Source organism: Dermochelys coriacea, chromosome 2 (assembly GCF_009764565.3).
Source record: "Dermochelys coriacea isolate rDerCor1 chromosome 2, rDerCor1.pri.v4, whole genome shotgun sequence".
Taxonomy (NCBI): domain Eukaryota; kingdom Metazoa; phylum Chordata; order Testudines; family Dermochelyidae; genus Dermochelys; species Dermochelys coriacea.
Genome location: NC_050069.1, coordinates 35,144,373 through 35,158,019, shown reverse-complemented (window position 1 = coordinate 35,158,019; position 13,647 = coordinate 35,144,373). Strand labels below are relative to the sequence as shown.

Genomic DNA, 13,647 nt, shown 5'->3' with positions numbered 1-13,647 from the left:
CAGGGAGGGGGGATAGGCTGAAATGAAGGAAGACTGCTGCTGGGGTTGCCTGTGGATGTAGTGGTGGGATGCTCCGGGGAGTGGCTGTCTCCCAAACCCTGGTCCCTACCGAAGCCAACGCGAGGTGGCTGGTGAGGAAGAAGAAGGGACTTCGCCCGTCGGCCTCCCCTCCCCGCCAGGGGCTGCGGGCCCTGCTGCGGCGGGTCCCGCCTGGGGGCCCAGGGCCGGGCCAAGCTGCTCTGAAGTAAAGCCGAGAGAGTTAGCGGCTGCCCCGCTTGGAGTCGGGGGCTTGATCGTGCGAAATTTAACTTCGCCCTGGCTCCCCCAAGGCAGACGCCGGGCACTGACCCCTCCCCCCGCATCCGTCACAGCCGGGGGCGGCCCCGTCCCGCGGGTCCCGGGGCTGAGGAACGGCCCCAGAGCGACGCTCCGCCGCGGCCGGCGGCTTTGCAAAGGCACCGGTGAGGGTGAGGGTGAGGGTGAGAACCGCCCCCCCCCCGGCCCCGCACCCGCAGAACCGCCCGGGGCGGGCCCGTCCTTCGCTCGCCGTGTTCACTCAGGGCCGCCGGCTCCGCACCCGCAGTTCAGTCGGGGCGGCGGCGGCGGCGGCAGCAGCAGCGAGGCCAAGCCCCGGCCGCAGCGCGAGCGGGGAGCGACACCCCTCCCGCCGCCGGGTTCAGCTCCCGCCGGCTGCTGCTCTTTACCCCCCTCCCCCCGGGTCTATTTTTAGCTCCCTCTCATTGGTAGCGTCCAGATGACTCCCGTCTCCCCCCCCCCGTCTCAATGGTAGGGCTCGCCGAGGGGGGCCGGAGAACTGAGCATGTCCGGCCAGGCTCCGGCAGCTCAGGCCCGCCAGCGCGCGCGCGCGCCCCACGCAGCGCGGGACCCGGCCCCCAGCCGCCAAGTAAGTTTGGGTGGGGGCGCGGGAGCCTGTCCCCCCTCCGGGCCCCGAGCTACGGGCAGGGCAGCCCGTGCCCGAGCCAGCCTGGAGCGGGGCGCTCAGCTCCCGGTGCCCTTGGCGTGCCGCTGGTGCTGAGCGGGTCTGTCTGCCCGCCCCGGGGGTGCCGGACAGAGGCAAGGAGGGGGGGTGCCTGGCGCCAGGCAGGGCTGGGGGGGAGTGGGGGTGCTCCCCGCAGTTGGCCGGACTGGTGCTCGGGGCATTGTCCCTCCTTTGCGCTTGGCAGCATTAATAAGCCTCTCTAAGCCGCAGCGTTGGAGGGGGGGTTTGGTTACTTTGCATTAGAGCTGACGGAGATTGACCGCAGCTTCCGAGACGCCGCAGTGCCGACACACGCAGCCCAGCCCAGCCCGCCGCGCATCCCGCTACAGTGCTGCGGGGGGTAGGTGCAGCTCCGAGGGTGCGGGGGGGGGGGGTGGCTGCCCGCCCGTCTTCCTTGCGGGAGGGGTGTGTGGGGGGGTGAGTGACTCCAGCTGGAAGGTGACCTTTTGTGAGCGTGTGGCTTGGAACTGCAGTAGGTGTAACTTTAAAGTTGGGTGTTCGGTTGCTACATTGGCTCCGAATCTGAGCCTGGGGAGTAGCATCTATTATGTTTAGGAAGCCCTGGGGAGATGAAAAGGAGGACTTGTGGCGCCTTAGAGACTAACAAATTTATGTGAGCATAAGCTTTCGTGAGATGATAGAGAATCACATGCAGCTTCTGCTATATCATCTCACGAAAGCTTATGCTCAAATAAATTTGTTAGTCTCTAAGGTGCCACAAGTACTCCTTTTCTTTTTGCGAATACAGACTAACGCGGCTGCTACTCTGAAACCTGTTCTCCTACAGACAACAATCCCAAGGATTTCCCAAGAGGAGAGAGAAGGAAATCCATGACATGATGAAGAAAATCCGTGACACGATGATATAGCAGAAGCTGCATGTGATTCTCTATCATCGTGTCACGGATTTTCTTCATCATGTCATGGATTTCCTTCTCTCTCCTCTTGGGAAATCCTTGGGATTGTTGTCTGTAGGAGAACAGGTTTCAGAGTAGCAGCCGCGTTAGTCTGTATTCGCAAAAAGAAAAGGAGTACTTGTAGCACCTTAGAGACTAACAAATTTATTTGAGCATAAGCTTTCGTGAGCTACAGCTCACTTCATCGGATGCATCAAATAAATTTGTTAGTCTCTAAGGTGCCACAAGTACTCCTTTTCTTTTTGTAGGAGAACAGGCAGTCTGTCTCTCCCTGCAGTTTCCACAACTTAATTTCCACCCGATGATCTCTTATAGAGGAAAGTTCCTTTTGAGGAAATTGGCATGCCCTAGCTGTCAGCAAGACTTTTGCATCCTCATTTGTTTGCTTATCTTAAGAGGTCCCCTGGTCTTTTCAGATTTCGTAATGAGAGGCTGCTTACTGATCTGATCAGAGACTCTGCATCTCTTTCTCTGCTGGCATGTTCCAGTGGAGATGCACTTTTGCACTGTACTCATTTATTCTCAGTAGAGCAGCCTCCTGAAATATGCATATCTGGTGAGATGATTACACCAGTAGTGCTATTGTTCTGTAGTCACCATTATTAAGTGGGGAGTTTAACTATATTAATGCACATAAGCTTCAACAGAAATAAACTGCAACCAAAATAGTCAAAAATTAAGACTGAGAAGCAAATGCAAAAACTAAGTTGCTTTTGTAATTAAAAATTCAAATTACATTATAAAAATGTTATGCCGCAAAAGCATAGTTATTAAGATTTTACAGGAGTTTCTGATAAAACAAAATTGCTACAAACTAAAATGGGAAATAAAATATTATTGGATTAAAATTTACTTTCTGCATGAAAACATTACATTACATTCTTTATATTTATTTCATATTAATAAACAATGAAGTGTGTTCATATAGTTTAGTACTGATAAGTACTTTCTTCATTAAATGTCTGTCAGTGGAGAATATCTTGCTAAGTGCTAAACTAAAATACATGTTTATTTCATAGAATAGATGATGATATTTAACCTAATAAGCATGATGAGGTCGATTTAAAATATGAATATAAAATCATGAAGTGATGTTTGTTATTCATGTATATCAGAAAATTTTGGATGAAACTAGCCTTATTAATCTATAAGGTAGTCAGTTTAGTTCATCTTTCATATATAGGACTTAAGTTTAATGACTAAAATGAGAAGGATTTCAGTACCTACTTCTCCTTTCATATGGGGAGGAGATTATTTGCAGATTGTAAATCAGATATCCATTTTACTGAAGTGATTTAATAATGGAAAAAAATAATACTTTGCGATACTTCTGTGGAATTGCAGGGAAATTGTTTTTGTTAGGCTCCTGACTTGTGAAGCCTTGTAATGGCAATTTATTTGTGATAGTTTCTGGTATTTTTCCATTTGATAGCATGATGGGGACCTATTAATTTAATCGTTCGATTCTGGAAACACACGGATGACTGTGCACATTGCATGAATTGTAGTGGGACTTATGAAAATAAATGTGTGCACATGTCTAAATGTTTGCAAGTTAGGCCTAATTCATTTAGCTAGAAGCCAGTAAAAGTTAAAGGGATTTTAAAGTTCTCCAGTCCCCAAATGTTGCTACCTTTGTGCTGTGTACTCTTGACTGCGTTAATTAGTGGTGTTCTGGGTGTGGTATGGGTTGCAGGTAGGAAATGAGGACTGTAGTGTGTTTATCCCTCCTTCACCCATGAAAAGGGGCGGGGGGGGGGGAGGGGAAGGCAAAAGAATCCTAATCTGTGGCCTTCTGCAAACCAGTAAGAGTGTATGTGAATAAACTGCTGTTCCATGCTGCACTGGTATGCTCCTTTTTTTATGAGGAGGTACTAATGTGAAAGTTGAATTCTTGTACGTTTCCCTTTGCTGCCTGTTCCATAAGACTGGAAGAGAAGGGAAGAACAGATTGGGTTACCTATGATGACAATTTAGTGAAAACTATGGAGAAAAATTTTTGAACATGCCAACCTTGATTTGGACCCTGCATTTGATTATCTTTGAGCTGGGATCATAAATCTTATTTAAATCCAGGGAATTACCAGAACATTAAAAATGCCTCAGTTTATACATCTAACAGTCAAGGCTACGTTTATTTAATTGGAGGCACTTCTGTTGCACTCACCATTGTAGTACCTAAATACCTCTCAAACACTAATGAATGTATTTTATTCATAAGGCACCTGACCCAAAGATCAGGCAATTTAATGGAAAGACTTCAGTGGACTGTGGATCAGGCCCAAGGTACTTAAACTTAAAACAGAAGTCGTGATTAAGAATGTGTGTGTGTGTGTGTGTGTGTGTGTGTATATATATATATATATATATATATATATATATATATATATATATATATATACTCTTTTTAAAAAATTATAATTCATATAGTGAGCCGAATCCCTACTCAGATGAAACTCCCTTTGATGTCCAGAACTCAGCCCAATTAACAGAAATATTTAAGTGGTTGGAGTGTTGGGCATTAATTGCCCATAAATGTGTAGTTTAGCAGCACATAGTTGGTTTTTTTTTTTCCTCTGAGGCAGTAAAAGATGTAAATTTTCTGACTCCATGCATTTCTTTTCCTTGAAAGCTCTTATTGCTTCATTTTTTGCTTAGTTTAAGGCAATATCTGAATTTTTTAAAACTCTTTATTTTAACAAGTACACAACTCCTGTTCCAGGGGTTCATATCACACTTCTATCACAATTCACATCTCCAGCACTTTGGAGAATAATAGTGCTATGTAAAGAGATGTTAAAATAATTATTGTAGTTCAATTCATTTTTAAAGGTTGTATTATTAATAATGCTCCAAGACATTTCCTTGGGAATTAATGTTTCCCTGAGGTTAACAGAAGCAAAATTGTAAGGTTATTAACATTTCCAGTCAGCTATTAAGTCTCAAGAAAGTTTCTTAGCTTTTATTGTTAAATTACCTTATGTGATTCCTTTCTTGCTGGTCCTTCAATGAGCCTGCTGTTCTCTTCAGTCTATTGTAGCAAAAATATTAAATTAATGACGTTGAAATAAATACCAGAGATAGCAGTTTGCAGTCAAAATCAACAGCCATTGCAGCCAAATATAGCTTAGTGATGAGCTGAGTTAACTGAGGAGGGCACTAGGTGCTTTTGAACTTATTGGGCTGTTAAAAGAAGAAACTTGAACTTTTGTGTTTAATAGGGTCCACTGATACCTCAATTAAGGGCTTCCTTTTGTGTGGCAACACAGCAAGGTCTGTGTCATGGAGGTGCTTTTCGTGGGACTGAGAGCTATTGCAATTAGACAGCAGATGAAAGAAAAAGAAGCAGACACACCTGTTTGAGTTCTTGGGGAACATCTTCAGTCCGAGTAAATTGTTGTTGTTACACTGACTTCAGTGGAACAATGACAATTCATGGCAGCTGAGCATATGCTCCTTCAGTACTTTTAAAAATATATTTTTCTTCTGCATCTACCAACCCTATTCAAGGGTTGACATAAATAAGGAGAGGATACAGAATCCTGTGAACGTCAGCTGCTTGCTGTCCCAAACAGGAAATAAAAGGTGGGTTATATTCAAATCTTCCTGATTGTGCAGAGGCTAGAAACCATGGCAGTTATTGATGCTTATATGTGGTGGTAGCAGTATGATTAGTAAGTTTCCTGCTGTGTGTAAAAAGAAAAGGAGTACTTGTGGCACCTTAGAGACTAACAAATTTATTAGAGCATAAGCTTTCGTGAGCTACAGCTCACTTCATCCGATGAAGTGAGCTGTAGCTCACGAAAGCTTATGCTCTAATAAATTTGTTAGTCTCTAAGGTGCCACAAGTACTCCTTTTCTTTTTGCGAATACAGACTAACACGGCTGCTACTCTGAAACCTGCTGTGTGTAAGTATCTCTTAGTACTTCCCTGTTAACCTCAGAAGCAAAGTGATCCTGGAATGCCTTCCTGTTCCTTGTCCTTTTTTGTTAATATGGGCAAACATAGAATTGCTATGTGGATTGTTAGCTAATTTTAATCTGCTGCTTCTAAAAGTGGGGGAAGGAAGAAAAACAGAGTAAAAATAGAAATGCCAGATAAACAAATGCAGAACATTGGTAATCCTAACATCATTGGCCAAGCTGCTTCTGCGACATCACGCTTTCTAAGGAGCACCATGTCTTCTCACAGGAACCAGTGCTCCCTAAGAGCAAAGGATCCTTTTACTGCCTAACTCCTTCCCTCTCTCAAGGGATCAGCCGTAAATGTCTGTTGTTGCTTTATGTTTGCAGCATTGTTGTGGCCATGTTAGTCCCAGGATATTAGACAGAAGGTGGGGGAGGTAATATATTTTATTGGACCAATGTCTGTTGCTGAAAGCGACAAGCTTTTGCGCTTCCCAGAACTCGTCTTCAGGCCACTCTGGTGCTTTAGTACTAATGTGGAGGGAGGCTTCTTGTTGATGTCTAGGCAGGAGTGGGGCTGGAGATGGATTCTTACCATTTGAGTGACAGGCAACTATGGGAACCTCAAAGGGACCGTGCACCTTGAAACTAATCTTGGAGCTGCTGTGAGCCAGGGTGAATAGACAAGGGCCAGTTGGTTGAAAGCTCCTCATTCATAATGGAGTTCATAAGAAGAGTTTACCAACTTTGCTCCTCACAAGGCAAATGGCTGTATGTTATCTGAGATCCATGTTACCAGAGCTCCTATGTCCTCCAGATACTCAGCAAGAGAAAGAAAAAAGAGAGGGGATCAGGACTATATGCATGGTATACTGCTGCTTCTTAGCGTATGTGCAGGTGCCTCAGGTGGCATGTGACCAGCATTCATCTTCGAATTTGGTCTGCTGGTTGGATCATTAGCTTGTCCCGGGGCTGGGTACTGATGGGGTGTACGATGTGAACTGCTGATCCATGCCCCCCATGATATGCTGATGGTGGTGGAAGAACGAGTTGCTTCCTCCTTGAGGAGCTCCATGGCCTCTAGCTCATGAAAGGGGAACAGATTTCTTCTTTTCCCCATACATATAGGGCCCAACTGTCATTCGGCATGGTCAGATAGATCCACAGCAAGTTGATGCATTTGTATGGGCGTTTCCTGCCTTTTATGCCTAAGTAAATCAGGGCTCTATATATCTCTTTACAATTTATTGACAGGGTAACAAAACAGTGTATTGCATGGTAGTTAACAAACTTGCCAGTCCAAATAATTTAGAAGAATAAGATGTGGGGGAAAACTAAATTTAATAATTTCAGAGGAATAATTTGATTCATGCTAGTTATTTAATTTATAGATTCCTAGATTCTGAGGCCAGAAGGGACCATTGTAATATAGTCTGACCTGGATAACACAGGCCATAGGACCTCCCTGAATTAATTCCTTTTAGAACTAGAGAAAATATATTTTAGAAAAACATCCAATCTTGATTTTAAAAGTTCCAGGGTTGGAGAGTTCACCATAACACTTTTTGTAAATTGTTGATGCTCATGTTAAAATTTGCAACTTTTTTTGTAGTCTAAATGTTTCTAGTGTCAACTTCCAGCCATTGGAGCTCATTATATCTTTGTCTACCAGATTGAAGAGCTGTCTATCGCATTTCGGCTCCCCCTGCAGATATTGATCAAATCACTTTTAACTCTTTTTTTGAGCTAAATAGATTGAGCTTCTTGAGTCTTTCACTATACGGCATGTTTTCCAATCCTTTAAATCATTCTTGTGGCTTCTCTTTGAACTCCCTTTACCTTGTTAGTGGTTGCATGATATGCCTACTATCCTTTTTTCAAGTCCTCAGGAGAGGCAAAATGCTGAAATATTTGGACATAATTGTTCCTTTCCCCAGGTGGGTTTCATCTGGATATGCATCATCAAGCAGCAGTAAAGCCTTTAGGTCAAAATGTAGCATGTTGGTAGGGAAAAGCCACATAAGGCACTTGTTCAATGGTGCAATCAAAGTAGATGTGAGTATCTTTTTAAGTGTAGTTGTCTGCTAATAAATCTAGTATTGATCAAAGTTGAAAGATAAATGAAAAAGCCAAAATTTTAAAAGGTCTAAGCAGAACCTCTTGTATTTATTTTGTCATCTCATAAATCATTTTGACAGATTGCTCACAGCATGTACTGCATATTTAGCTGATGAATAATAATAACAATAATAATAAGTATGTATAAGATGCATATCCTATGCCAGGAGTGGGCAAACTTTTTGGCCTGAGGGCCACACTGGATTTCCAAAATTGTATGGAGGGCTGGTTAGGGGAGGCTCTGCCTCCACAAACAGCAGGCATGGCCTGGCCCCCGAAACCTATCCGACTGACCCCCCCCCCCCCGCTTTTTGCCCCCTGACAGCCCCCCGGAACTCCTGCCCCATCCATCACCCCCTGTCCCTTGACTGTCCCGACTACCAAGCCACCACCCCACCCAACCTGTCCTCTCATTCCTGACTGCCCCCCCCCCGGGACCTCTACCCCCATTCAACCCCCCAGTTCCCCGCCCTCTGACACCCTTCCCTCTATCCACACCCCCCACCCTCGACCACTCCCGAACTCCCTTGCCCTCTATCCAACCCTCCCTGCCCCCTTATCGCGCTGTGTGAAGCACCAGTGGCTGGCGGCGTTACAGCAACGCCACCTAGAGCACTGGGTCAGGCCGCGGCTCTGCAGCTGTGCTTCCCGGCTGCCCAGAGCATTGGGCCAGTGGCGCAGTGAGCTGAGGCTGTGGGGGAGGGGGAACAGCAGGGGAGGGGCTGGGGACTAGCCGCCTGGGCCACAAACTCAGGGGCCGGGCAGGAGGGTCCTGCGGACCAGATGTGGCCACCGGGTCATAGTTTGCCCATCTCTGTCATGTGCCCTCTAATCAATAAATACTCAGGCAAAGCTTTCATTGAAGCTGATGGAACTCTTTAAAGAGTATGAAATTCATGATTTGGCTAGGAAACATCACAAGTGAAGTTTGAATAATACAGTATGGAAACAAAACATTGAGTTGACAATCTACATGCTTATGTACTACTTGCCAAGTGTTGCATAATCAAGCCTGTAGGTTTGTTCCAGTGTAGTTATTCAAAATAATGCACTTCTGAAAAGCAGAAGTACTAGAAAACTGCTCTGCCTGTATCTAGAGCCAAATGTGTTTCATAATTTGTAACAAATTATATTTCACGCTGTCCAGAGAATTAACAACCTCTCTTAAGGTTAAAGAATATTCCTTAAAAATATTAAACCCTAAATCACCTTGAACTAATGCTAATCAAGACATTCCAGAAAACTTACAATTTTCTTTAAAAATAGAACACATTAAATGAAGTGGTCAGCAAAAAAAAAAAAAAAAAAAAAAAGGTGTCGGGACCCCCTCGCAACTGACTGGCTGCCGCTGCTGGCAGGGTCCCTCCTGCAGCTGCTCAACCTCTGCGAGCAGCCCAGCCTGTACCCCCACCCAGGCAGCTCCCAGCTGCCTCTGGCAGCAGCAGATGGATCCTGGAGCTGCTCAGTGGCTGCTGGAAGGGCCGCCCCCCACAGCTCCCCAGCTACCAGCGGCACAGGGACCCCCACAACTGACTGGCTGCTGCCACCAGCAGGGACCCCTGAGCTGCCCCCCATCATATGCCAGCAATGCCCCTCTGCCATGTCCATTGGTCAAGCTGGACAGTCTCTACGTAAAAGAATAAATGGACACAAATCAGACGTCAAAAATTATAACATTCATACACCAGTTGGAGGACACTTCAATCTCTCTGGTCACTCGATTACAGACCTAAAAGTGTGTTTGAAGTTTTTTTGTTGAAGTATTGCCAGACTCCAAGGAGAGCCTGCTGAATTGGAATTAATTGTATTTAGTTTGCAAATTAACTTAGGCTCGAATAGAGACTAGGAGTGGATGGGTCATTACACAAAGTAAAACTATTTCCCCATGTTTGTCCAGCCCCCCACTTTTCCTCAGACATTCTTGTCAACTGCTGGAAATGGCCCACCTTGATTATCACTACAAAAGGTACCCTCCCCCTCCACCCCCCGCTGGTAATAGCTCACCTTAAGTGATCACTCATCCGATGAAGTGAGCTGTAGCTCACGAAAGCTTATGCTGAAATAAATTTGTTAGTCTCTAACTCCTTTTCTTTTTGCGAATACAGACTAACACGGCTGCTACTCTGAAATCTTCCTTAATTGTATTTCCCTCAGTGTATAAATTATCACTGTTTAATTACAGAACCCAGTGTATAGATATTGCTGATGTAAACCTAATCCATTCAGTTGTCTAGTTTTGTGATAGCTGAGTCCCAAGCTGTTGTATGCCTTAACTTGAAGAAAAGACAAGATTTATGATGCTGATCTAAACACATTCCCAGATGATTAATAGATGATTGATATATTAAAGCTGCGGCAGTTACTGAAAAGAAAAATTAAAGCATCTTTCAAATCCCCAGTGGTGGAGGAAGCAAACTTTATTTTCTTTCAGAGTAGCAGTATGAATTGAGCTATAGCTCACGAAAGCTTATGCTCAAATAAATTTGTTAGTCTCTAAGGTGCCACAAGTACTCCTTTTCTTTTTATTTTCTTTAGGGATCACAAGTGGTAATAGCTGTCTAAGTCAAAAGAAGATACATTTTATTTGTTTGTTTCTGTTTTTGTTTCCAACTTGGGAATGTTATCTTGGTCTGTGGTTTTGATTTTTTTTTTTAATTTCCTCTAGGATTACTTTTATGTCAATATTCTTCTACAGTGAAGTTAATAGCTGAAGGACTAATCTTAATCTATTAGAAAGTGTCACTCTTGCAGGTCATCGTTTGCATCATCTATGCTACTGATTATGAAAAAGATTTTTGCTGTAGAGTTGAATCTTTCACTGGTGGGTTCAGAATGTGAAATTAAGCCACTGGCAGAAGACCAACACACGGCTCTCCCTGCCACAGATTGCTTGAAGTAACTGGGTGGGGGCAGGAGGAGACAGCACTCATTTCCAGCCACACTTAGGGCTGGTCTACGCTAGAAAATTAGATTGACCCAACTACATTGCTCAGGGGTGTGAAAAATCCACACACTAGAATGACGTAGTTAGACTGAACTAAGTCCATACGTAGAGAGCACTAGGACAATTTTTAAATCATCCTACCTACTGCGTCTTGGGGAGGTGGATTGCTGATAGGAGAATCCCTCCCATCAACATAGTTAGGGTCTAAGCTGTAGTGATTCAAGTGTATACAGGTCCCTACTCTGTATATGCTTGCGTGGAAGGGAATATTGGGGATTGTCTGGGATGTAGTACACTTTATAGCACTGTGCCCTGAATCTTCCTCCCTGATTCAGCCCACTATGTCTCAGTTCTCTCATCCTCCATGTCCGTCACTAAAATACACTTTTCCTGAAGCCCTGTAAACCTGAATTCCCACACCTCTGAGAGGTTTTAACAAGACTGATGATGTGCTTAGAGGCCACAATGGAGACACTATAAGAATCTAACTAGATACTTAAATGAAAGAAAAACACACACACACACACACACACACACACACACACACACACACACACACACACACACACACACACACACACACACACACACACACGCGCTAATCCTTCATTGCTCATTCACTTTGACTGTATATTGTATCACACCCTTCTTCTTTATGTTGTGTATCTAAATTGTAAGCACTTTGCAATTTAAGATTTTAGTTTTCTACTAGTCTGCAAAGTGCCGACCGTGGTCAATTGGCTGTATAGAAACAGTTGTTTGTTCAGTAGTTTATTTCCAAATTAATCAATTAATATAGGAATGCATAACTGAAAACACTCATTGATACTCCTTATCTTGAAAAATTGAAAGGACTTTACCTGTTTATTGAACTCCAAACAGCTGGGTACAATAGGTAGGATCTTCGTCTGGTGTAAATCAGTGTAGTATCATTTTACACTAATTAAGAATCTGGCCCTCTAAGTCTTAGTGTAAGATCTGGAAAAAAATTGTCTCACTAAGTTTTTGGAGAAGTAGTCCTGCTTATCTGATCATTTCACGTTAGAATGAAAGGAAATTAATAGTGCATCCATATGTAGATGCCTTCCATCAGATCTCACTTGACTTTCATTTTTTTCTTGTTGCTTAATAGTAGCAAATTATATGGACTTGTATTCTACTGATTTCTAAACTTATTTTGAAAAATTACCTGTTGAAGGGCCTGAAGCACATGTGAGTAAAGCTGCTCAGATGTGTATTTCACATTACTTCAGTTGCAAGTAACTTTACTCCTGGGCATAAGTGTTTTGCAGATTTGGGCCCCAAAAGTGGACATGAAGAAAGAACACATGTCTTCTATCCAATCATTTTAATCACTGCTCTGGTTTTTTAGAGACTGGATCTGGATTAATCATTAGGGGCTGGATTGTGCCACCCTTACTCACTGTGAATAGTATCTCAGTCAACAAGTAAGTAGTCCTCCTTGATTTGCACCTTACACCGAGTAGTCCCCTTTTTATTCCAGTGTGAATAAGAGAGGCAGAATGTGGATACCTTGGTTAATAGCATTTTACTAGTAGGAGAATATATGCTGATTCAAAATGTACTACACTTCAAAATAAACTGTCTCACATTATTGTTTTCTATGGTGGCATCTTCTGATACTCTAATATTGCAATGTCAAGGGTTACTCGTGCATCTGCATTTAAAATATAAGTCATAGATGGTAAAGCTCTGTGGCAGTTTTCATGTAAAATTGCATAGTGTTCTTGGAGCTAAGAAATGCTCTCGTAAGCATTTTGGGTCTGATTCAGTACTCAGGCCAGTCTTACACCAATGAAACACTGTTGACTTCAGTGAAGGTACTTCTGATTCTCACAGGTGTAAGTGAGAGGAGAATCAGGCCCCCAAATGAATTACCATTGTATTCAAGGAAAACGAGTTGTTGAGGCATTATTTATTTAGAACCTTCATTTCTGAGCTGTATTTCTGCATAAGAAATGCCTAGCTATGCTGTTAAGTGATGTTATAAACAAATTTTATTTTTGGTTTATTTTAAATGTCTAAAATGCTCCTCTGTTATATGTTGTAGGCACATGAACAAACAATGCTGGTGGGGGATTTTTAGTGAAGGCTGAGCTTGCCCCATGCTTGGTCTAATTGGACCAAGAGAAGAATGATGTCCAGTGATTAGAGCCCTTGACTGGGTGTAATGTGCATCTGGCAAGATGTGCTGCTAACTGAGCCAGCTGCCAAATTATCTATTAATAGTAGCTTCCAAGAGGTCTTCATGAGTAACCCTGTAGGAAAATGCAGAAGCACTATCTAGTTCCCAGTAAACAGATTAATTCAAGCTCCCTTCCCTTTGACAGGTCTTGAGGGGAGGGCTGCTGAACAGACAGAAGGATGAGAATGTCATCTAGGGAAAGGTAGGGCTCCTTACTCTGGCTCTGAAGATCCTCCTAGCACAGAAAGCTAGTGTTTGTTTTTCCCTTTTTGCTTGTTATTTTGTTTGGCTTGTGTATACAAATATTCTCTCCTGCTGAAGAGGCCTCACTGCCTTTAGCTGTGATTTGTTTCTGCTTAGCCATCCCACTAGGGAAGACCACAGTTGCCTCCATATGTTTACCTGTAGCTGGCATTTGAGCCTGTTCTGTCTTCCTCCCTTAGCAATCTCACATGTTAAATAGGTTGGAAGGGAGGCTAGGTCCCCATGGAACCTCCCAGGTGAGAATGCTGAAGTCCAAGGAGCAGTTACTCAGAATCAGGGTGGGCATGTTTTG

The 13,647-nt window shown here is 43.8% G+C and overlaps 1 protein-coding gene across 3 annotated transcripts in view; it reads left to right on the top strand.

The window, feature by feature from the left end:
- The first annotated feature begins 813 nt into the window (after window positions 1-813).
- Window positions 814-13,647, top strand: part of OXR1 (oxidation resistance 1) — a 454,063-nt gene continuing 441,229 nt past the window's right edge. For 2 of the 3 annotated variants that reach the window (XM_038388483.2, XM_038388479.2), the window contains exon 1: window positions 814-904. The gene's annotated coding sequence lies outside the window, so the exon portion shown is untranslated. Of the gene's footprint in view, window positions 905-1,242; window positions 1,341-13,647 lie in introns of those variants that run through there. The other variant, XM_038388481.2, reaches the window with a different exon arrangement.